The 25036-nt window shown below is 43.8% G+C and overlaps 1 protein-coding gene across 1 annotated transcript in view; it reads left to right on the top strand.

Annotated features, from left to right (window-relative positions):
* The first annotated feature begins 4752 nt into the window (after window positions 1-4752).
* The window catches only part of HPN (hepsin), a 75946-nt gene continuing 55662 nt past the window's right edge, over window positions 4753-25036 (top strand). Inside the window, exon 1 of the mRNA XM_088466358.1 lies at window positions 4753-4840. The gene's annotated coding sequence lies outside the window, so the exon portion shown is untranslated. The remainder of the gene's footprint in view (window positions 4841-25036) is intronic.

Raw genomic sequence — 25036 nt, 5'->3', positions numbered from 1 at the left:
TATGATGTATAGACGCAGGCTATAGATATATGATGTATACACGCAGACTATAGATATATGATTTATGCACGCAGACTATAGATATATGATGTATACACGCAGGCTATAGATATATGATTTATGCACGCAGACTATAGATATATGATGTATACACGCAGACTATAGATATATGATGTATACACGCAGGCTATAGATATATGATGTATACACGCAGACTATAGGCAGACTATAGATATATGATGTATACACGCAGACTATAGATATATGATTTATGCACGCAGACTATAGATATATGATGTATACACGCAGACTATAGATATATGATGTATACACGCAGGCTATAGATATATGATGTATACACGCAGGCTATAGATATATGATGTATACACGCAGACTATAGATATATGATGTATACAAGCAGGCTATAGATATATGATGTATACACGCAGGCTATAGATATATGATGTATACACGCAGACTACAGATATATGATGTATACATGCAGACTATAGATATATGATGTATACACGCAGACTATAGATATATGATGTATACACGCAGACTATAGATATATGATGTATACACGCAGGCTATAGATATATGATTTATGCACGCAGGCAGCTTTGTAATTCTGTCCTTGCTAATATGCAAATGCAGCAGGAGGTGTATGAAGCCCCCTATATGATGCCCCTTGTAGGACACCCCCCTGTATGACACCCCCTATATGACGACACCCCCTATATGACGACACCCCCCTGTATGACAACACCCCCTGTACGACACCCTGAGTTCGCAGGCTTGGATCACCAGTCAGCTGAGTAAGCCTGTGAGGCCAGGAAACTGCATCTGCCAACGCAGTCCCTGTCCTTGACACTCCCGGAAAATGGGACCGACACACCCCCATTACCAGGAATGCCGGCTGTCCCCGCCCCCGCACCGCCCCATAAATGCCTCTGCCTGTCAATCAGGCAGAGCCATAGAAAGGTCTGCACGTGATCACTAGCGTTCCCGCTAGGCTGTTTTAGTGGGGGGCAAAAAGCGCCCTGCCCTCACAGCCTGCGGCTGCCGTCTTCACCAACAGGTCGCAGTGTCCCGCGGGTGGGGAAATGTGTGGTGACCTGGTCACCGCCAGTGAATAGACGCCGGGCACATGCGCCCGGCATCTATTATCCCTATCAACAGCGCTTGAGGGCTGCCCAGCATGTCCGTAAGTACAGGGCACGCCCCCAAGAGTGACAAAAAGGGTGATGCATTTTATAGACACGCCCCCTTTTCAATGTCCATGTCCCCTTTTCGGGTGCGCGTGCGCAGAAGTGCCTTCTGAATGAGCTCCTTAGACTCTTATACCCCTGTCATTTTTCAAGCTGTGTTTGAAAAAATGACAGAAGCTGATTGGTCTGTGCTTTATCTCTCTCCAAGACTTGATTCACCCCATGACTCAGTGAAATAGGAGACTTCACCATTTGAGTCTTGTGCAGATGCATTAGATCTGGACATAAAGCGGTGCTCTGCCTGCCGCCGGAGCTAGAGTGAACACTAGATCACGCAGGACCCGTTCTGCACATTCGCGGAACGGGTCCTGTACACGCGCAAATTTACTTTAATCGGAGACCTGCGCTCAGCATTGCACGCTGAATCAGGCGCTGAGTGCAGTAAGAACAGAACACACACACAGATCTCCAAATGTCTCCTGACAGCACTCACAGGTCGTGGTAATCAGGGGCCTCATCCACGAAGCTCAACACAGAATTTCCTCCGCGGTTCTGTTTGCCCTGATTTGCACGTGGGGGTTTCTGAGTAGCAGAAGTGTATATGGGCCCTTGGGAGGATTTGGGCTCAGTTATATTTCTCTGAGCTGAGAGGGCGTCTGCATACACAGGGCGATCGAATGTTTGTAACTTTAGTTATTAGTGCTCACTAAGGCTGCATAGACGTAGGCTGTGTTAGATGAAAAGTGTGAGATTATAAGTGTAATTACAATTTGATAACTAAGGCCCTGATTCAGAGCCGGACGCAAGTGGCTGCTCGTTCGCTCCGAGCGATGTTTGCCCAACTGCGCATGCGTACGGATCGTTATACGCATGCGCGAACCAGTCAGTGCGGCCGAAATTCATGTGCTCGCAAAATAGCGAATGCCTGATAATATGAGTGACAGGAGGAGGCGTATGTGGGTGGTAACAGGGGAAGGGGCTTGAAAACGGGGAGTGGAGATCCGATCGCAGGCGTGCTTAAAGTTCAAAACGGGCGTTTTAAGGGTGTGCATATTTAAAACAGCAGCGTCATTGACCACGTCACTGGGTTATTTTATAGCCAGAACTGCTCGCAAAATTGTGGTAGCAAAAACCAACCCCAAGAATAGCGAGCAGTTCATACCCTGGTCGATGTACTCGATTAATCTAATAAATAGCGGACATGACGTAGGATGCGAGCGGCCAGGGGGCGTAGTTTCCCAAAAAACGACCGCAAGTTTTGTACGCTCGTTCAGACCTAGAGGCGTGAACAGACTGCAAACAGCGAACGGTTCATTTGAATAGCCACCCCTATTTTCTTGACGAGCGAGCGCAAATAGCGTCCGGCTCTGAATCAGGTCCTAAGTCAGAGTTACTCCGGAGTTAAACTGGAGGAAAACTGAGGGAAAACAAACTCAAAACCAGAACACTTTCTGAAAGACAACAAGCAACATATTTATGTGAATTACCAAAATCAACATCTTCTGCTTTATGATTAACCAGGAAACTCCCTACTACACTCACTGCTTGGATATAACACTTCAGACCGGATCGGCTCTGCACATTGTAATTTTGCCCTCATACTACATAAATTCTTGTTTGTATTGCCTTTTCCCATTGCGTTACATCTATCCACTTTAATCATTTATTTAATAACTAATTCCTGCACCCACTACTCACACACCTCTCTTTATATATCACTTTCGGAGCTGCACTCATACATTAGCAGCACTGTTCTTTTATCTCTATTTTTGAACATTTAACAACTTTAATCCACACTGTCTCTATATCTCACAGCCTCCACTCCAGTTTTCATCTCACTTATTACCTTGTCCATAGCATGAACACCCTTTCTTCAATCAGCCCCCTTATTCAGTGTCCACATAATCCCCTACTTTATCCACCCCCATCCTCCCCCTCTTGTCTCCTATGCTTGCTGTTCCCCCTTTTTTCTCTCATCACTCTGCCTTCCAACCCTCTGCTCCTTTCCCTCACCTTTCCTATTCCTCCATTCTCAGCCACCTCCCTCCCTCCATGGCCTTGCTACCCCACCCCTATGCCCACCTGGTTCTGCCTGTCACCTCCAGGGCTGCCAAGAGAAATTCTGGGCCCGGGTACTGCAACATCCTGTGGGACCACAGCATGTTGGGCATGGCTGCACCCATTTGTGGGTGGGTCTATCATGTGAGATGCACCCGCTCACAGGAGCATGGCATAGCACCCACTCACAGGAGCATGGCATAGCACCCAGCAGCTGGGACTAAAGTAGTCACCACTGTATTAGGATGACGGGACAGTCCCATAATAGCTGCATTTTTATCAGGATGTATTTAGATGCTAAAATGTAACACACAATAATTAAAGTGCTACAACTTTATTTTGTACATCTCTCATGTAAATAACACATAAACAAAATCTATTTTCTATCATAGAGATAGATGAATGAAGGACTTAATCTTGACATAACATCAGGTCATCTTAAACACACACATTCCGCTGCTTGTATCCTAACCCCCTGCTCCATGTTCCTTCCTCACTATCTACCCCATCTGTGTCACCCCTGTGTGTCTGCCCCTCACATTCCATAGCACATATCCTAACCCCCTGCTCCATGCTCCTTCCTCACTATCTACCCCATCTGTGTCACCCCTGTGTGTCTGCCCTTCCTCTATAGAATGTAAGCTCTCACGAGCAGGGCCCTCATCCCTCACGTGCTTCTCTTCCCCCTACTTATAGTATAATCTACTCCTAACTCCCCACAATGACACCATACACCTGGTTGCTCATGTCCTGCTGCTTGTGTTATGCAGCTATGTGTATAACCATGTCCTTGTCCTACATTGTTTTGTATTACTGTTAACTGTTTTTCTTGTGTGCTCATTTATGTACTGTGTAAGGCGCTGCGGAACCTTTGTGGCGCCATATAAATAAAGGATAATAATAATAAAGACATAGTGGGCATGCTTGTGCCGTGTGATCGCCTGCCATGCCGTCACTTAGCCGAATTTGCATATGCATCAAGCGAGCGTACACATCTAGCAACCGGTTCTGAATGAGCTCCTTAGACCCGTATACCCCTAACTGTCATTTTTCAAGCTGTGTTTGAAAAAATGACAGAAGCTGATTGGTCTGTGCTTTATCTCTCTCCAAGACTTGATACATCTCACCCCATGACTCAGTGAAATAGGAGACCACCATGTGAGTCTTGTGCAGACGCATTATATCTGGACATAAAGTGATTCCAAGTCCATTAAACAAAAGGGAGAAACTATTTGGTATGTAACATACTGCACAGGAGAGAGCCAAGGACACCAAACCTAGACATGAAAGCTCTTCCTTCTCACTAGCCTCCCTCAGAAGTCTTTGAAATGAAAAGTGTCATCCTTGAAAGGTTAGTTATAAAGTCAGTGAGAGCAGAGGACACTGAGTGCAGCCCACGCTGGTTAATCAGTGACAGAGAGGCCAGTTGGAGGGTCAGCGCTGATTTCCCATCAGAACCACCAAAGTCCCTGTACGAGGCAGAGAATAGGTGCTGTTATAGAGCACCTGTCCTGTTATACCTGATCAACCCTTCCCGCTGCTTAGACTGACCGGAGACCCCCACCCCTCTGGTAAGTGCCATCATTCTGAGTATGAGGAACAGGACATGATCTAGTTCAGAAGGTATTAGTGCTCCTAAATCTCCTAAATCTACAGCTGACTGGACTGTGCCCAGCTGGTATAAACATGGCTGAGCTGGGTACAAATGATATTACACTTATATGCAATCATAGAAGATATACCAGTCACGTGACCAGAAAAACATGCAGTTGGGGGGTGTTGTAGTGCACACCTGTCCTGAAAATCATTACTGTGCACAAAATATGACTAAAATATATATATATATATTCTTTTTTAAAGACTTTTGTTGCACTTTACCATGCAAGTTTTCATTAAAGATGTTAAATGATAATGAAAATTCAGTTTTCAGTGCAATATCCTAAGTGACCCAATTCCTTTATCTCATTATCCTGGGGCTTATCGTTCACGCCATCCGGAGGTATCACCATGCGTAGCCCACACACATGCGTAACCTCACTGCGCTCCCACTGCCAGTTTGTTGCTGGTGGACCGAGCTGGCAGGACTGTAGACAGATAATAGCAGGTAGTGTCTTTTCATTGTCCTCACTCCTGGCATCCCAGTCTTCTGCCATATAGGCGGTATGTTGCCCAGCGCCAGCAGGAGGACATATACAAGGACTGAGCGCAGTGGGCACGTTAAAAATGTTGGTGACCCATCGTTAGGGTAAATAAGAGGATGGGGTAGGTCATATTCCAAAAGCATCGGATCAGAGAAGAAGAGATTACTTAGACCACTCCTGCGGCTTTTACATATTGTAGAATACCCGCTACGTCCAAAGACGCAGAACCTGTGCGTACAGTGGGCCTGATTCAGCAAGGAACGCAGTCGCTTATATGCATGCAATCAGTCGATTGTTGTGTACTGCGCATGTGTATGCATCACAATGCTCGTGCGCAAACTAGCCACTGCGATCGAGACATCGTGTGTACGCAAACCCATGGCAGAGTAATTGACAGGAAGAGCTATTTGTGGGTGGTGACGGGGGGTGGTTGGCCATGCCAGTGCTTTGAGACGCATTGCATGGGCATGCATAAATTATCCATTGCGATACCAGACACCGCCTGAGGCCTGATAGCGTACGCTGAAGAAAGCAATTCCTGAGTAAGGTCATTAAGCTTCATTAACTGTCCGATGTTACCGATTGTTTCGCTATGTTGCCCTACTTTACGGATGTGAGTAAGGGGAAGTGGGCATCCATATGTCAGGCTGCGATCGCAATGCAAACATTTACATATCACCGCTGATATTAGCAACTGCGCTGCATGCGTATAAGCAGAATAGCGATCTGTAGTGAATCAGGCCCTCTGTCATTTATTTCACTCCAAGATGGTGCCCTGATGACACAGACAGGAAGTATTGCTTTGTACATGCTGTCCTGTACACATTATTATTATCCTGTACACATTATTATTATTATCCTGTACTTATTATTATTATTATTATTATTATTATTATTATTATTATTATTATTATTATTATCCTCCTGTACACATTATTATTATTATTATTATTATTATTATTATTATTATCCTGTACACATTATTATTATCCTGTACACATTATTATTACTATCCTGTACACATTATTATTATTATTATTATTATTATTATTATTATTATTATCCTGTACACATTATTATTATTATTATTATTATTATTATTATTATTATTATTATCCTGTACACATTATTATTATTATTATTATTATTATTATTATTATTCTGTACACATTATTATTATTATTATTATTATTATTATTACAATCCTGTACACATTATTATTATTATTATTATTATTATTATTATTATTATTATTATTATCCTGTACACATTATTATTATTATTATTATTAATATTATTATTATTATTATTCTGTACACATTATTATTATTATTACAATCCTGTACACATTATTATTATTATTATTATTATTATTATCCTGTACACATTATTATTATTATTATTATTATTATTATTATCCTGTACACTTTATTATTGTCCTGTACACATTATTATTATTATTATTATTATTATTATTATCCTGTACACATTATTATTATTATTATTATTATTATTATTATTATTGTCCTGTACACATTATTATTATTATTATTATTATTATTATTATTATTATTATTATTTTCCTGTACATATTAATATTATTATTATTATTATTATTATTATTATTATTATTATCCTGTACACATTATTAGAGAGCTATTTGCTATTGGTGGCATTTTATTGGCGGAGTGGAGTACAGTTGTGTCATACACACAAACAGGAAGCATGCTGAGATTTTGCAATGAAATGCCCAGAAAGTGATTCTCTTTGTATATATTGCACACAAACAAATATAATTAACACATTTTTTTTTTATTTATGATCTGGGCTTTAAAAATAAAGTTGAACTCAGAATGAATTTATCTGTATGACTTTATTGTGTCGGTATATACAGATATTACACCATACTTGCCGACTATTAAATCTTCCTCTCCGGGAGAAGGCCAGGGAGGGGAAAGGTATAAAACCCCTTCACCAGCCGTACCTGGAAGTGACGTAAGTGGGGGTGGAAGTGCAGGTTTCTGCCCACACTTTCCATGAAAATAAGAAAGTTGGTCCCTTGCGGGCTCACTATGCTCGCCATGCTGCGGGCTCGGTGGCTCACTTTGTTCGCCACAAGAATATATTCCCCCTCTATGCCCATTTGGACGGTAGGGAATGACACTGGGAATGACATCATTGTACAGAAACTGAAGGGGATCTAGCTATTCCCGCGGAATCGGTATGATTTACCGCCAGACGCAAGTCCGGCAGCTGGAATCCGCGACAGCGGCTGGCCGACATAGATGAAAATCCCGATCATCCCCAAGGTAAGTATAGACTAACCTAATTCCCTCCCCTAACCCTAACCTTCCCCCCAGTGCCTAACCCTAAACCCCCCTCTAAGTGCCTAAACCTAACCCCCCCTTCCCCGCCGCCTAAACCTAAGTCCCCCGGGGGGTGCCTAACCCTAAACTCCCCCCTGGGGGTGCCTAACCCTTACCCCACCTTCCCCTAGCCTAACTCTAACCTCCCGGGTGGGTGCCTAACCCTAAGTCCCCCCGGGAGCCCTAAACCTAACCCACCCCCACGCGGCTATCCGCGCTTGGCGCCCAGCTTACCTTCATTCGGGATGCCGGGTGCTGGTCTCCCAGCGTCGGTAAAATGACAGGCGTCTAGATTTAGATGCCTATCATTTAACCCTTGCCGGGATTAAGCGGTCGGGAAGCCGGCTGTCGGGATTAGGTCCGCCGGCTTCCCGACTGCATTCCCCTTCCCGCTAGGGAGGTGAAGCAGGTAGGTGGAGTTGGGGATGGGGCCGGCCGGATTTCGTCATTAAGCCCCACCCCCTCAAGGGAATTCACCGCAATTAGCATATTTAAAATAGGGGGCGGAGCTAAATTATGCAATTCTCATAGAATTGTCTCAATAGGCCCCGTCTACAATGCTCAGAAACGCCGATCCACGCTAATATTCTCCCCATTCTGCACACTTCACTAGGAAGTGGTCAGAATGCGGGATAAGTGCCTACCCTTCCGGGGGTGCGGGGGGTTACCCGAAAAATTGGGAGCCTCCCTCGAAAACCGGGAGGGTAGGCATGTATGTATTACACTTTACTGCAAATCATCAGAAAAGGAAGAATGGCATTCCTAGAGACCAGTAACACAACGGTACATAGTACATAGGTACATGGGTGTCACGGGTACATTAGGGGTGTGTGGGAATTTAAGGAATCCACCTTGGTACTTCATTTTGTTAATTATCAGGTGCTGGGCTGCCCCCAATAATTAACATACTATCTCGCCGCAAGCGCTGGAGTAATTCATCATTGCTCTGGTGCAGAGACAGCTGGTCCGAAGATCAGATGTCCCTGCGAATGTCTACTTTAGTGACGGCGAATATTAGTGGTTCACACAGGTGCACAAAGCCCCGCCATTCAGCGAAAGGAGCCGGCAATGACAGAGGGATCTGAATGGATCCCTCTTCACAACCAAGGGCTGCGGGAACAAACCCCATCTGAAGATGATGAAGGTTCCCGCAGTTAAGCTCCGACAATGTTGTATTTTCGGAGCTTGATGAATTTAGGTCCCCTTACTAGTGTATAGGGACAGCAGGCAAGATTAGGGCAGAAAGGAAATATCTCCTGGATTACCTTTATAATGAATGGGCCCGATAGTTAATTTATGCAAAAATAGCTGAAAAGATTAATTTTCACCTGCTTTTGTGTAAATTAAGTGATGATTAAAGACCCCTTAATTCTGCAGAATATTTCCTAAACAGGTATACCTGTACTTTATCCACTGCATACACCTGTACTTTATCCATTGCATACACCTGTACTTTATCCAATGCATACACCTGTACTTTATCCACTGCATACACCTGTACTTTATCCAATGCATACACCTGTACCTTATCCACTGCATACACCTGTACCTTACCCAATGCATACACCTGTACCTTATCCTATGCATACACCTGAACCTTACCCACTGCATACACCTGTACTTTATCCACTGCATACACCTATACCTTATCCTATGCATATACCTGTACCTTATCAAATGCATACACGTGTACTTTATCCAATGTATACATCTGTACCTTACCCAATGCATACACCTGTACTTTAGCCAATGCATACACCTGTACTTTAGCCAATGCTTACATCTGTACTTTAGCCAATGCATACACCTGTATAGATATAGCATGCAGTCATGTGACACATTGTACAATTTGAAATTCTGCTGAAATATCATGTATGTCTTGTGCAAAGTCTGTAGCCAAAGTTGTTAATAATTCAGCATCTGCACAGTAATGTGTCCCATCCCTGGTGTATGTGCCCTTCTCTGGTTTATGTGCCCTATCCCTGGTCTATGTGTCCAATCCCTGGTGTATGTGTCCTTCTCTGGTCTATGTGTCCCATCCCTGGTCTATGTGCACTTCTCTGGTTTATGTGTCCCATCCCTGGTGTATGTGTCCCATCCCTGGTCTATGTGTCCCATCTCTGGTGTATGTGTCCTATCCCTGGTCTATGTGTCCCATCTCTGGTGTATGTGTCCTATCCCTGGTCTATGTGTCCCATCCCTGGTGTATGTGTCCTTCTCCGGTGTATGTGTCCTATCCCTGGTCTATGTGTCCTTCTCTGGTGTTTGTGTCCATCCCTGGTGTATGTGCCCTTCTCTGGTTTATGTGTCCCATCCCTGGTGTATGTGTCCCATCCCTGGTCTATGTGTCCTTCTCTGGTCTATGTGCCCTATCCCTGGTCTATGTGTCCCATCCCTGGTCTATGTGTCCTTCTCTGGTCTATGTGTCCCATCCCTGGTCTATGTGCTCTTCTCTGGTTTATGTGACCCATCCCTGGTGTATGTGTCCCATCCCTGGTCTATGTGTCCCATCTCTGGTGTATGTGTCCTATCCCTGGTCTATGTGTCCCATCTCTGGTCTATGTGTCCTATCCCTGGTCTATGTGTCCCATCCCTGGTGTATGTGTCCTTCTCTGGTGTATGTGTCCTATCCCTGGTCTATGTGTCCTTCTCTGGTGTTTGTGTCCTATCCCTGGTCTATGTGTCCTATCCCTGGTGTATGTGTCCCATCTCTGGTGTATGTGTCCTATCCCTGGTCTATATGTCCCATCCCTGGTGTATGTGTCCCATCTCTGGTGTATATGTCCTTCTCTGGTGTATGTGTCCTATCCCTGGTCTATGTGTCCCATCCCTGGTGTATGTGTCTATCCCTGGGCTATGTGTCCCATCCCTGGTGTATGTGTCTATCCCTGGGCTATGTGTCCCATCCCTGGTGTATGTGTCTATCCCTGGTCTATGTGTTCCATCCCTGGTCTATGTGCCCTATCCCTGGTCTATGTGCCCTTCTCTGGTGTATGTGTCCCATCCCTGGTCTATGTGTCCCATCCCTGGTGTATGTGTCTATCCCTGGTCTATGTGTCCCATCCCTGGTGTATGTGTCTATCCCTGGTCTATGTGTCCTCTCCCTGGTCTAGGTGTCCTATCCCTGGTCTATGTGTCCCATCCCTGGTGTATGTGTCTATCCCTGGTCTATGTGTCCCATCCCTGGTGTATGTGTCCTATCCCTGGTCTATGTGTCCCATCTCTGGTCTATGTGTCCTATCCCTGGTCTATGTGTCCCATCCCTGGTGTATGTGTCCTTCTCTGGTGTATGTGTCCTATCCCTGGTCTATGTGTCCTTCTCTGGTGTTTGTGTCCTATCCCTGGTCTATGTGTCCTATCCCTGGTGTATGTGTCTATCCCTGGTCTATGTGTCCCATCCCTGGTGTATGTGTCTATCCCTGGTCTATGTGTCCCATCCCTGGTGTATGTGTCCTATCCCTGGTCTATGTGTCCCATCTCTGGTCTATGTGTCCTATCCCTGGTCTATGTGTCCCATCCCTGGTGTATGTGTCCTTCTCTGGTGTATGTGTCCTATCCCTGGTCTATGTGTCCTTCTCTGGTGTTTGTGTCCTATCCCTGGTCTATGTGTCCTATCCCTGGTGTATGTGTCCCATCTCTGGTGTATGTGTCCTATCCCTGGTCTATATGTCCCATCCCTGGTGTATGTGTCCCATCTCTGGTGTATATGTCCTTCTCTGGTGTATGTGTCCTATCCCTGGTCTATGTGTCCCATCCCTGGTGTATGTGTCTATCCCTGGGCTATGTGTCCCATCCCTGGTGTATGTGTCTATCCCTGGGCTATGTGTCCCATCCCTGGTCTATGTGTCTATCCCTGGTCTATGTGTTCCATCCCTGGTCTATGTGCCCTTTCCCTGGTCTATGTGCCCTTCTCTGGTGTATGTGTCCCATCCCTGGTCTATGTGTCCCATCCCTGGTGTATGTGTCTATCCCTGGTCTATGTGTCCCATCCCTGGTGTATGTGTCTATCCCTGGTCTATGTGTCCTATCCCTGGTCTATGTGTCTATCCCTGGTCTATGTGTCCCATCCCTGGTGTATGTGTCTATCCCTGGTCTATCTGTCCCATCCCTGGTGTATGTGTCCTTCTCTGGTGTATGTGTCCTATCCCTGGTCTATGTGTCCCATCCCTGGTGTATGTGTCTATCCCTGGTCTATCTGTCCCATCCCTGGTGTATGTGTCCTTCTCTGGTGTATGTGTCCTATCCCTGGTCTATGTGTCCCATCTCTGGTGTATGTGTCCTATCCCTGGTCTATGTGTCCCATCTCTGGTGTATGTGTCCTATCCCTGGTCTATGTGTCCTTCTCAGGTTGTTTGGTAATTCTCCGGAACTTGTGTGATGCACAAATGGCAAAGTGACCGAAAGTAAGGGGGTAAAGTCCTACGAGAAACTCTTCATAGTAAGCTAATGATTATCTATGGAACAAACTAGACACCATAGTGTCTGTGGCCAGTGCAGTGTCTCTTCCTGTCATCGCCAGGGGTTACAGCTGGTATTGTGCAAACAACATTCCTGTGAGAATGATAGTATGAACCAGCGTCCAAGTTCCATGATCTTCCCAGATCAGAGACGCAAATGTATCTCACTGCTCTGGTCCAGAATGTCGCACTCTCCTCTTCTGTCGGCCACGTGCAATAAATCCTCTTTACATATGAGGCACATTTCCATTCCTTGTCAGACCCTGATTCTGATGTTCTTGCTCTACATGGTTCAAACCCAATGGGACAGAGGAACCGCTGTTATTATTATATAGATTGAAAATCTCTTTATGACCCTTTTCCTTTTTTTAAACTTAAATTATTTATTTACCTTGCATTGACTTTATCATATTTATTATAATATGTATAATATAAACAAGTTTGCTAATACTGACATTGATGTATGCACATAATTAACATATAAATACAGGTCTCTGTCAACACAAATAACGTTTATGCAAATTATGAAAAGCAAATATTTTAGGTTGCATTTCTAAAACAAAAAGGTGAACACTCATATTGAGTATCTAATACACTGTTAGTACAATCTGGATACAAGTGAAATAAACAATTTTTTGTATAACACAAAAAAACTCCTCTGAAGAAAGAAACTGTTACAAAAACGACAAGTGTCTGTTTTTTCCATCAATTACTGTTGCAATATTGTATCATATAAAACCAACAGACAGGCGTGTACAAAGAAAATACAAACATAGAAGAGGACAAGATAATAAATAGGGAACTATAAAATACCAGACTTTTCTGTTAATAGAGCCGCATTATATATAAAAAAACAACAAAATCCTCTGCACTCTGCAGAAAACTGATCACAGTGGAAAACAATCTGTATTTATAATTATTTAACATTGTAGCACCTAAACCCGCATAGAAAAACCAATGCTCTATGGACCGTATTCAATTTTGAGCGAAAAGTCCGAGGCCGGAATTTTCACCGTCATCGGAGGCTTTTGCCGGTGAAAACTTATCACGCGCATCCCCGCGCATCCCCGTATTCAATTCCAAATCCTCGAAAACGGGACCTGGCGAAACGCAAACAGGCGAAAAGTGGTGTCATTTTCATTTCGGAAATCAGTCTGACACCCCCAAAAGATGCTCTGACATGGGGCTTCACTGTGGGTACCCCCGATTAGCCCTGATGAAGGTAGTTGGGGTCTTCGAATGGTCTCAATAAGTGCTATTTAGCGTCTTTGGGACAGTGGTGAAGAATAGCATTTAGCCCAAATTTGGGGTACATGAAAATGGGTGCAAGCATATTTTAAAGTTGTTAAAGTAAAGCATTAAAAAGCACCTCCCCCATACTTTCAGACACCCCCAAAAGCTATTCCGCTAGTTTTTTATTTTGTACCCCACTTTGATTTTTTGTTGCCCATTTTTTCAAAGTGCTTTTTTGGGGGTGTCTTTAGTAATTTATTTAGCGTTTTTTGACACAATTAGCGTCAAAGGGGTGTAAAAAGGGTTTAGGGGGTTTGTCGCAATTTTGCACCCCAAAACCTAGATTCTTTTTTTCGCGGGGAATTCATAGGCAAAACTTTTCCGCTGGTTACAAGGTGCAAACTTTTCACATTAGCGAAAAGTCGGACAAATTGAATACGGGGATAAATGAAATTGGCGAAAATGACGTAATCGGCGAAAAAGTATCGCGGAAACAGGCTTTTCGCTTCTAATTGAATTCGGCCCTATGTGGGAAACTAATATAGAAGATTAAAAACCAGACTCTTAGGATATCCAGCATTTAGTTCAAGGAATACCTGGCACTTCTAATCCTACTGACCCCCCTGAATAGAGATTACAACAATAATAATATTCTAAGGTCATTTAGAGTAATTGCCAAATATATATATTACACAAACAACATATATACACTCCTAATAACAATATCTAACAGTACCAATAAATGAATGAGATTTAGACACCATTGTAGTGAACACATTTATTAGGTCACTAAACGTCAAACCGTTCTCACATCATTTGCTGTATTTTATATTACGTTTCTCCTGAAGACATTCTAACACATTCTATATCCTTTTAATATTACTACCAATAAAAGTTATATTTTAAATTACCAGAGGGATATAAAAATAACTCAAGTGCATTGTGAGATGCGGCAGCAGATACCAATGGCCAATATGTAGCAACATTGTATAAACAACCTAATAATAACATAAACAAATGAATAAAACTTATAAACATAAACCATCAACTAAATAAAAAAACAAAAGATGCAATTTGAGATGCGGCATCAGATATCAATGCACCAAAGCATCTGCGGAGAAAGTTTACACTGCACATGGACCCATCCTCGCTCTCTGGGGGAGATGTACCGAGCCTTGGAGAGAGTTTAAGTGGAGAAGTGGAGCAAAGCAACCAATCAGCGTCTACCTGTCATTAATCTAGCACAGTCTTTGAAATAACAGAAGCTGATTGGCTTTGAGCAATAACTTTATCTCTCTGCGAGGCCTAATACATCTCCTCTGCTATAGGAAGGTGCAGGGCTGGGCAGGTAATCTGAGGATGACGCTAGTTCCCGCAGTCAGGCCACAATAGGTTTTAGTCTTTGACGCTGTTGGATGGATGGTACCTACATTGAGGCTCTAATGATGAATAGCAGTAAATTACCCAGCACGGTGATAGCGTTTCCTGTGTACCCTTGCAGAACAGGTGTGATGCAGGACTGTACTAGAGTTGTAGATTGCATTAAGGTCAGTGGTGGCTTTTACCTATGGGCTCCAGGGCTACAGCACCCCCAGTAACATCGGCCACCTCAGGGACTGCACTGGTTACACTGTGACTTCCCATTGGAAGCGCTATGTGCCAATCACACACAGGACAGTCAGTCCAAGGAAGAGGTGTTTTCTCCCCTGGCTATGATTAGCAGAGAGCATGTTTCCAGTGGGAGGGCTCCCCTCTGCCTATCGGGTAGCCTTACCCGGCTTCTAGGGGCTACAGCTGATGCACTACCCAGAAGCCAGTGTTTTCTGCCTGAGTGGTCCCACCGCCGCATGTGCTGGTCCCGGAACCTGCCAGATCCAATCCACAGGCACTGAGACCCGGCTGTTCAATACTACGGTTTCTCTCCTCCGACCTGTAGTGCAGACAGTGGCAGCTGCCCTCATCTAAGAGGGTAGGAGCCCCTGCTGATTAAGATACACATTCTCCAGCTCTGAGTACTAATAAATCTGACTGTACAGGTGTGATTACATGTGACTGTACAGGTGTGATTACATGTGATTGTACAGGTGTGATTACATGTGACTGTACAGGTGTGATTACATGTGACTGTACAGGTGTGATTACATGTAATTGTACAGGTGTTATTACATATGACTGTACAGGTGTGATTAAATGTGACTGTACAGGTGTGATTACATGTGATTGTACAGGTGTGATTACATATGACTGTACAGGTGTGATTACATATGACTGTACAGGTGTGATTAAATGTGACTGTACAGGTGTGATTACATGTGATTGTACAGGTGTGATTACATATGACTGTACAGGTGTGATTACATGTGACTGTACAGGTGTGATTACATGTGATTGTACAGAAGGTGTGATTACATGTGATTGTACAGAAGGTATGATTACATGTGATTGTACAGGTGTGATTACATGTGATTGTACAGGTGTGATTACATGTGACTGTACAGGTGTGATTACATGTGATTGTACAGAAGGTGTGATTACATGTGATTGTACAGAAGGTGTGATTACATGTGATTGTATAGGTGTGATTACATGTGATTGTACAGGTGTGATTACATGTGATTGAACAGGTGTGTTTACATAACATTGTACAGGTGTGATTACATGTGACTGTACAGGTGTGATTACATGTGATTGTACAGGTGTGATTACATGTGACTGTACAGGTGTGATTATATATGACTGTACAGGTGTGATTACATATGACTGCACAGGTGTGATTAAATGTGACTGTACAGGTGTGATAACATGTGATTGTACAGGTGTGATTACATATGACTGTACTGGTGTGATTAAATGTGACTGTACAGGTGTGATTACATATGACTGTACAGATGTGATAACATATGACTGTACAGGTGTGATTACATGTGACTGTACAGGTGTGATTACATGTGATTGTACAGGTGTGATTACATATGACTGTATAGGTGTGATTACATGTGATTGTACAGGTGTGATTACATAAGACTGTACAGGTGTGCTTACATGTGATTGTACAGGTGTGATTACATGTGACTGTACAGGTGTGATTACATGTGATTGTACAGGTGTGATTACATAAGACTGTACAGGTGTGATTACATGTGATTGTACAGGTTTGATTACATGTGATTATACAGGTGTGATTACATGTGACTGTACAGGTGTGATTACATGTGACTGTACAGGTGTGATTACATGTGATTGTACAGATGTGATTACATGTGATTGTACAGGTGTGATTACATGTGACTGTACAGGTGTGATTACATATGATTGTACAGGTGTGATTACATAAGACTGTACAGGTGTGATTACATGTGACTGTACAGGTGTGATTACATGTGATTGTACAGGTGTGATTACATGTGACTGTACAGGTGTGATTACATGTGATTGTACAGGTGTGATTACATGTGACTGTACAGGTGTGATTACATGTGATTGTACAGGTGTGTTTACATATGATTGTACAGGTGTGATTACATGTGACTGTACAGGTGTGATTACATGTGACTGTACAGGTGTGATTACATGTGATTGTACAGGTGTGATTACATGTGATTGTACAGGTGTGATTACATGTGATTGTACAGGTGTGATTACATATGACTGTACAGGTGTGATTACATGTGACTGTACAGGTGTGATTACATGTGATTGTACAGGTGTGATTACATATGACTATACAGGTGTGATTACATGTGACTGTACAGGTGTGATTACATATGATTGTACAGGTGTGATTACATGTGACTGTACAGGTGTGATTACATGTGATTGTACAGGTGTGATTACATGTGACTGTACAGGTGTGATTACATATGATTGTACAGGTGTGATTACATGTGATTACACGTCTCCCATACACTGACAGGTTTCCCTTCGCCACAGCAGCACCTGATAGCAGACGCCTGATTCTGCGTCACACGTAATCTGCTTGTAATGCCGGATTCACATAGTTGAGCGATTCTTTGCAGCTGTGCACTCACAAAAGTTCTGGGAAACCCCTATGGCGCATTTGTTACCCTGAGTTTACGCATACAGGTCCTGTTGTGATCGGGTCAGACGTATGAGAAATGTGGTAGAAAAGTGCTGGAGGGTCCTGGGGGTGGTTAGTAGTCCAGGCAGAAATGGCCCCTTCAGTGGGCGTGTTATGGGAGTGTGGCGTGTGCGTCAGTGACCATTCACAGCCGCAGGTATAGGAGGCCATGGTCAGACGGGGACATTGCACCCGCCACATTGCTGGTGCGGCTGAGGTGGCACCTAAGGACGCAGCAATCGGTATTACAGCGCATGGCGCTAAAAGGGAGATGGCTCGGTGTTTGCAGATTAGGCCGCGTGGATGTACACAAGGGAAGGATTCTGTAGCGGCGACCGCTAATAGACACCGCTGCGCACGTTTTTTCATGTGACTCAGAAAAGGTCTCTATTTGCTGCTCCCAGTGCGATTCTGCCGAGGCGGCTGCTACGGTCGGCAATTAGCTTTAAGGCAAAAAGACACAACCTGGCTTTAAATATGGCGGCTGTGTCGCCGCTATCGCGTGGGAACAGTAATTCGAACCCTATTACATTTGGGTCTGTGACTAATCTGTATTAAGATGCCAAACATTGTATTTAATTAAGAATAATCATACCTATAGGATTCTTCTCATCCATCTGGAAATTAGGTGAATGTTCTGCGCAAAAGTTTTGGAAATTTTGCTCATCTCTGAATCCATCCTTCAGCTATAACAAATCCCATTCCCGTTCTATTTCCCAAAACTCTAGATCCAAGGCTTCCATGCAAGACAATGTAACGTCTTTGAAATTGAGAAATAGAATATTATTCCCCATCAAGAGATAAACTGTACAAATAGTAACAAGGGCCCAGGTGCCAAATATACATTTATAGAACAACCATTGTAACTGTATATCGGATGGATCAGCTATTCCGGCTATATCTTTATTTCCATGTCCTTAATTGTGACATAATTAGAGGAAAATATATCGTGTTCAGGAGCAGCTGTAGGAATAACCGAAGAAAGACAAAATTTAGTTTCCAAAACTATTAACCTGGGGCCATCAGCATTAGTTGAGGGTACATAGTCCAAACAAATCCATCCAGAATTCTGCTATTCCGTTTGTGTCCTGTTGCTGGAACCGTGAGAGATTTTTCCTGTAACTTTCACAAACTTACAGCTGCAGTGAGGGGACTGGAATCCGGAGATCAGGCCTCTCCCGAGTATGGAATGTGCACAGACAGGATACTACAAACCACATATATCCATGTACAGTAAACATCTGTATAACTGATATATAGAGCCAAGAGCTTATGGAACATTAAGACCATTCACTCTGCACTAACTTGCAGAAACAGCGACTGTAGATGTCATGAACTTCTAAGTTAGCGCTTATCACCCCTGAGACAGTAACATCAGGGTAGCTGAGTATTGCTTTCTGGCCTTTATTTGTTCTGTTAAATTGCAGTAATAACAAGGGAATAGTATATTGTGCCGTTCTGAACAATATGTGATGTTTTAAATAAATTGTACAGTTGTAAAAGCCGTAATTTGTGCAGCCCTAGGAACAACTGGCTTATCCCTATGGACATGGCATGACTGGCACTTGGTTTGATGGATCAGTCAGGCCCTCTGAATGCCTGGCCAAGCAGCTTCGCCTCCCGTCACTCTACCCTGCTAACGTGCTTAGACGGAGTGTGCCACAAGACCATGTCCCTGTAACTCCTGCCCATGCCCCCTTTTCCCAATACAGTCTGGGCCTGATTCAGAGCCGGTCGCTCTTTCAGAGTGCTTGCTCTGAATCAGTGCCGGCCTATTGTTTTTTTAGAGCGGCCTCCTGGCCGCTCGCATCGCTGTGGGTGACCACCCACAGCTAGTGCGAGCGGCCAGGATGATGGTCGCGATGGTCAAGAACATCGCGACCATCGGACTTGCGATGAGACCCTTGTGGTAGGGTCTCGTTGCCGCAAGTCCCAGTGGGCTTCTTGCTCTTACAGAGCAAGAAGTCCACCCACTGACATCACTTGTGATGTCAGTGGGGCCAGCCCCAGACGGTGGGCCATGGGAACGCCTCCGTCTGGGCAGCCACGCCCCTGGCATGCCCACCAAAGGGGGCGTGCTGTCACTCACCATCCGGGTCTCGCACATGCGCACGACGGAGCAGCCTCCGTCGTGCACATGCATACTTGCCCAACATCGACCCGCTTGCGAGCGCTCAGAGCGGGTCTGAATCAGGCCCTCTGTCCCTTAGTGAAGGGATATCTAGTTCAGGTGATTAGTTCATTATGATCTAGTTCACTCAAAAGATTAGTTCAAAAGATTAGTTCATGTAGTTCATTTAGGTCATTACATCACTGGCTCTGATACACTGAGAAGTGATTGGAAACAGAAGTAGTCCATTACACTTACAGTACAGAATTTCTACTACTATAAGTTCATTGGATGAGATGAGTCTTATTCAAATGATCAGATATGTTTAATATGTTTGATCTTTTAATATTTTAAAACATAAATCACTTATACAACAAGCTAATAGTGACAGGTTTAGCTCTGCAATGATAATTATTTTTGCAAAAGACCCAAATTAAGAATATTGGGATGTGTGTCTTGTTTTGCTTTTAAAACACAATAATTGGAAAAAACAAACCTTACCTTTACCCCAATCTTATACCTTTACCCCAATCTTATTTTTTTTAATTGCACCCTTTATTGTCACTGATTGCACACCTAAGCTAGATTAAAAATGGGGTGGATGGGACTACAGCTCACGGCATCCAAATAAACATAGGCCCATCATCATTACAGCATTAGGATACCCCGCTGCCTCGCTGGCACACAGTCTGCTATAAATCATAAGTATTATAATTGCATTTCTGTTTTCCTCTCAATAATATTAATTTTTTCTATTTTTCAGTATTTAGGGAGATAATGGTGCTGATACTATAGGGGGTGTATATACCAGCTTCTGTCATTCATCTAGCACTGTCTACAAAATGACAGAAGCAGATTGGTTGCTATGGGCAACTTCTCTACTTAATCTTTCTTGAAGGTTTGGTAAATCTCCCCCTATGTCTTGTGGAATAAACAGAAGTACAGTATATAGCATGCAGCACTGAGCAGTGTGTCTTTAGCTGATGGAGAATGTACCATGTGATTTTTGAACTACATGATCCATAATGGAGCTGCTGTGCTCTCTCACTGTGTCTAACTCCTCCCACTAAGTTCCTGATGAAGTAATCTTTGCCAGAGCTGGGAACTATGGGCAAGGAATGCAGTTGCGTATACGCACGCAATCAGTGGATTAATTTGCACTGCCCCTGCATAGGTAAAACCCATCACTACTGTCCCTGCCTGCAGATGTAATACCTATTACTACTGTCCCTGCCTGCAGAGGTAATACCCATCACTACTGTCCCTGCCTGCAGAGATAATACCCATCACTACTGTCCCTGCCTGCAGAGATAATACCCATCACTACTGTCCCTGCCTGCAGAGGTAATATCCATCACTGCTGTCCCTGCCTGCAGAGGTAATACCCATCACTGCTGTCCCTGCCTGCAGAGGTAACACCCGTCACTGTTGTCCCTGCCTGCAGAGGTAATACCCGTCACTGCTGTCCCTGCCTGCAGAGAAAATACCCGTCACTGCTGTCCCTGCCTGCAGATGTAATACCCGTCACTGCTGTCCCTGCCTGCAGAGGTAATACCCGTCACTGCTGTCCCTGCCTGCAGAGGTAACACCCATCACTGCTGTCCCTGCCTGCAGAGGTAACACCCGTCACTGCTGTCCCTGCCTGCAGAGGTAATACCCGTCACTGCTGTCCCTGCCTGCAGAGGTAATACCCGTCACTGCTGTCCCTGCAGAGGTAATACCCGTCACTGCTGTCCCTGCCTGCAGAGGTAATACCCGTCACTGCTGTCCCTGCCTGCAGAGGTAACACCCGTCACTGCTGTCCCTGCCTGCAGAGGTAACACCCGTCACTGCTGTCCCTGCCTGCAGAGGTAATACCAGTCACTGCTGTCCCTGCCTGCAGAGGTAATACCCGTCACTGCTGTCCCTGCCTGCAGATGTGAAACCCGTCAGTGCTGTCCCTGCCTGCAGAGGTAATACCCGTCACTACTGTCTCTGCCTGCAGAGGTTATACCCATCACTACAGTCCCTGCCTGCAGAGGTAATACCCATCACTACTGTCCCTGCCTGCAGAGGTAATACCCGTCACTACTGTCCATGCCTGCAGAGGTAATACCCATCACTACTGTCCCTGCCTGCAGAGGTAATACCCGTCACTACTGTTCCTGCCTGCAGAGGTAATACCCGTCACTACTGTCCCTGCCTGCAGAGGTAAAACCCGTCACTACTGTCCCTGCCTGCAGAGGTAACACCTGTCACTACTGTCCCTGCCTGCAGAGGTAAAACCCGTCACTACTGTCCCTGCCTGCAGAGGTAACACCTGTCACTACTATCCCTGCCTGCAGAGGTAATACCCATCACTACTATCCCTGCCTGCAGAGGTAACACCCATCACTACTGTCCCTGTCTGCAGAGCTGAATGAATGCAATATTAGCATGTTATGTGACTACTAGTCTAGCATGTTATGTGACTACTAGTCTGGCATGTTATGTAATTACTAGTCTAGCATGTCATGTGACTACTAGTCTAGCATGTTAGGTGATTATTAGTCTGGTATGTTATGTAATTACTAGTTTAGCATGTTATGTGATTACTAGTCTAGCATGTTATGTTGCTAGTCTAACATGTTATGTGATTACTAGTCTAGCATGTTCGTCTAGCATGTTATGTTGCTAGTCTAGCATGTCATGTGAATACTAGTCTAGTATTTAATGTGACTACTCTACTAGTCTATCATGTCATGTGATTACTAGTCTAGCATGTTATGTGACTACTCTACTGGTCTAGCATGTCATGTGATTACTAGTTTAGCATGTCATGTGAGTACTAGTCTAGCATTTTATGTGTTTGCTAGTTTAGCATGTTATGTTACTACTAGTCTAGCATGTTATGTGATTACTAGTCTAGCGTTTTATGTGTTTACTAGTTTAGCATGTTATGTGACTACTAGTCTAGCATATTATGTGATTACTAGTGTAGCATGTCATGTGATTACTAGTCTAGCATGTTATGTGACTACTGGGCTAGCATATTAGTCTAAAATGTTATGTGACTAGTAGTCTAGCATGTTATGTGACAAGTAGTCTAGCAAGTTATGTGATTACTAGTCTGGTATGTTATGTAATTACTAGTCTAGCATGTCATATGATTACTAGTCTAGTTTTTTATGTGTTTACTAGTTTAGCATGTTATGTGACTACTAGTCTAGCCGGTTATGTGATTACAAGTCTAGCTTGTTATGTTGCTAGTCCTTCATGTTATGTGTCTACTAGTCTAGCATGTCATGTGATTACTAGTATTACTAGTATTTTATGTGTGTACTAGTTTAGCATGTTATTTTACTGCTAGTCTAGCATGTTATGTGATTACTAGTCTAGCATGTTAGTCTAGCAATTTATGTGTTTACTAGTTTAGCATTTTATGTGACTACTAGTCTAGCATAATATGTGATTACTAGTCTAGCATGTCATGTGATTACTAGTCTAGAATGTTATGTAATTACTCGGCTAGCATATTAGTCTAGCATGTCATGTGTCTAGCATGTTATGTGCCAATTTTCTAGCAAGTTATGTGATTACTAGTCTAGCATGTCATGTGACTACTAGTCTAGCATGTTTTTTGGCATGTTATGTGATTACTAGTCTAGCCTGTCATGTGATTACTAGTCTAGCATGTTATGTGACTACTCTACTAGTCTGGTATGTTATTTGATTACTAGTCTAGCATGTTATGTGACTACTAGTCTAGCATTTTATGTGTTTACTAGTTTAGCATGTTATGTGATTACTAGTCTAGCATGTTATGTGATTACTAGTCTAGCATGTTAGTCTAGCATTTTATATGTTTTCTAGTTTAGCATGTTATGTTACTACTAGTCTAGCATTTTATGTGTTTACTAGTTTAGCATGTTATGTGATTACTAGTCTAGCATTTTATGTGTTTACTAGTTTAGCATGTTATGTGACTACTAGGGGTAAATTTACTAAGATTTGAGATGGTCCTGATTTTCAAAGTGATTTATCTCGCTAGAATTCGCAAAAATTTGGGTGATTTAATCCCTTTTCTTTTACCAAATTTACCAACAGGCGATTTGAGGCTAAACGAGTTTGCCGATGGTGATGCAGAATGAGATATCTCTCCCGAGTAACTCGTTTTGCAGGAGATTACTCACCCGAGATTGCAGTGTTTTCTCTCTGCAAATCTCTCCCGAGCTAGCAGCCAGCACATATCAGTGAGATATGTGCTTGCTGCTTGTGTGTTAATACTTAGAAAAATGTCTTAAAAAAAATGACGTGAGGTCACCCCCCAAAACACTAACCAGCCTCAGGCTTGCCAGCATGTCCAGGTTCTTAACATTACAGTGAAAAAAATGTGTAGGGATCCCCTGTAATGTAAGAACCAGCACAAGGCAGCAGGGACAGAGCTGGGAGAAAAAAAATTACGTTAGTTCCACCATATATTTAAAACCAGCCCTGGACCCTTTCTAACGGGGGACTAATGCCACAGCCAGGGGTGCACTTTCACCGGGTCCCACAGCCGCAGCATCAGCCCTGACCGTTAGTTTGCTCAGGCCAGGGATCCCTGGGGAGTTGATGACCACTCCAATAAAGGGGTCACCCTCTCCAGGGCACCCCTGGTCTAAGCTGATAGCCCGGGGCTATCTCCGCCACCCCTGGGTGGTGGGTTGATAGTGTTTGGTGTAGTGAAAAATAGACTTATCATCATTGTCTTTACAGTGGAGCTACAGATCCCAGCAAGCCTCCCCCGTATGCTGGTACTTGGAGAACCACAAGTACCAGCATGCGGGGCATTAAGGGCCCACTGGTACCTGTACTTCACCTGTAAAGAAATGGTTAAAAAAACATACAACACACCTGGAAAATAAAGCTTTATTACATACATACATACACATACATACTCCCCTGTTTAAAGATGTTCACTTCCACTTGTCAACATAAAGTATCCCTTCGAAATACCTGTAAAAAAAGATCCAATGCTCACCTTTATGTCCCTCAATATTCTCTGCATATTCTCCAAGTACCAGCATGCGGAGGAGGCTTGCTGGGACCTGTAGTTCCACTGTAAAGACAATGATAAATCTATTTTTTACACTACACCAAACACTACCAACCCGCCACCCACCAACCAGGGGTGGCGGGGATAGCCCCGGGCTATCACCCTAGGCCTGGGGTGCCCTGGAGAGGGTGACCCCTTTATTGGGGGGGTCACCAACACCCCAGGGATCCCTGGCCTGGGCTGACTAATGGTCAGGTTTGATGCTGCGGCTGGGGGGCTCAGTGAAAGGGCACCCCTGGCTGTGGCATCAGTCCCCCATTAGAAAGGGTCCAGGACTGGTTTTAAATATACGGTAGAACTCACGTCATTTTTTTTCTCTGTATATT

Source organism: Taudactylus pleione, unplaced genomic scaffold (assembly GCF_031769625.1).
Source record: "Taudactylus pleione unplaced genomic scaffold, aTauple2 ptg002907l, whole genome shotgun sequence".
NCBI lineage: Eukaryota > Metazoa > Chordata > Amphibia > Anura > Myobatrachidae > Taudactylus > Taudactylus pleione.
This window is presented reverse-complemented; position numbering and strand designations above follow the sequence as displayed.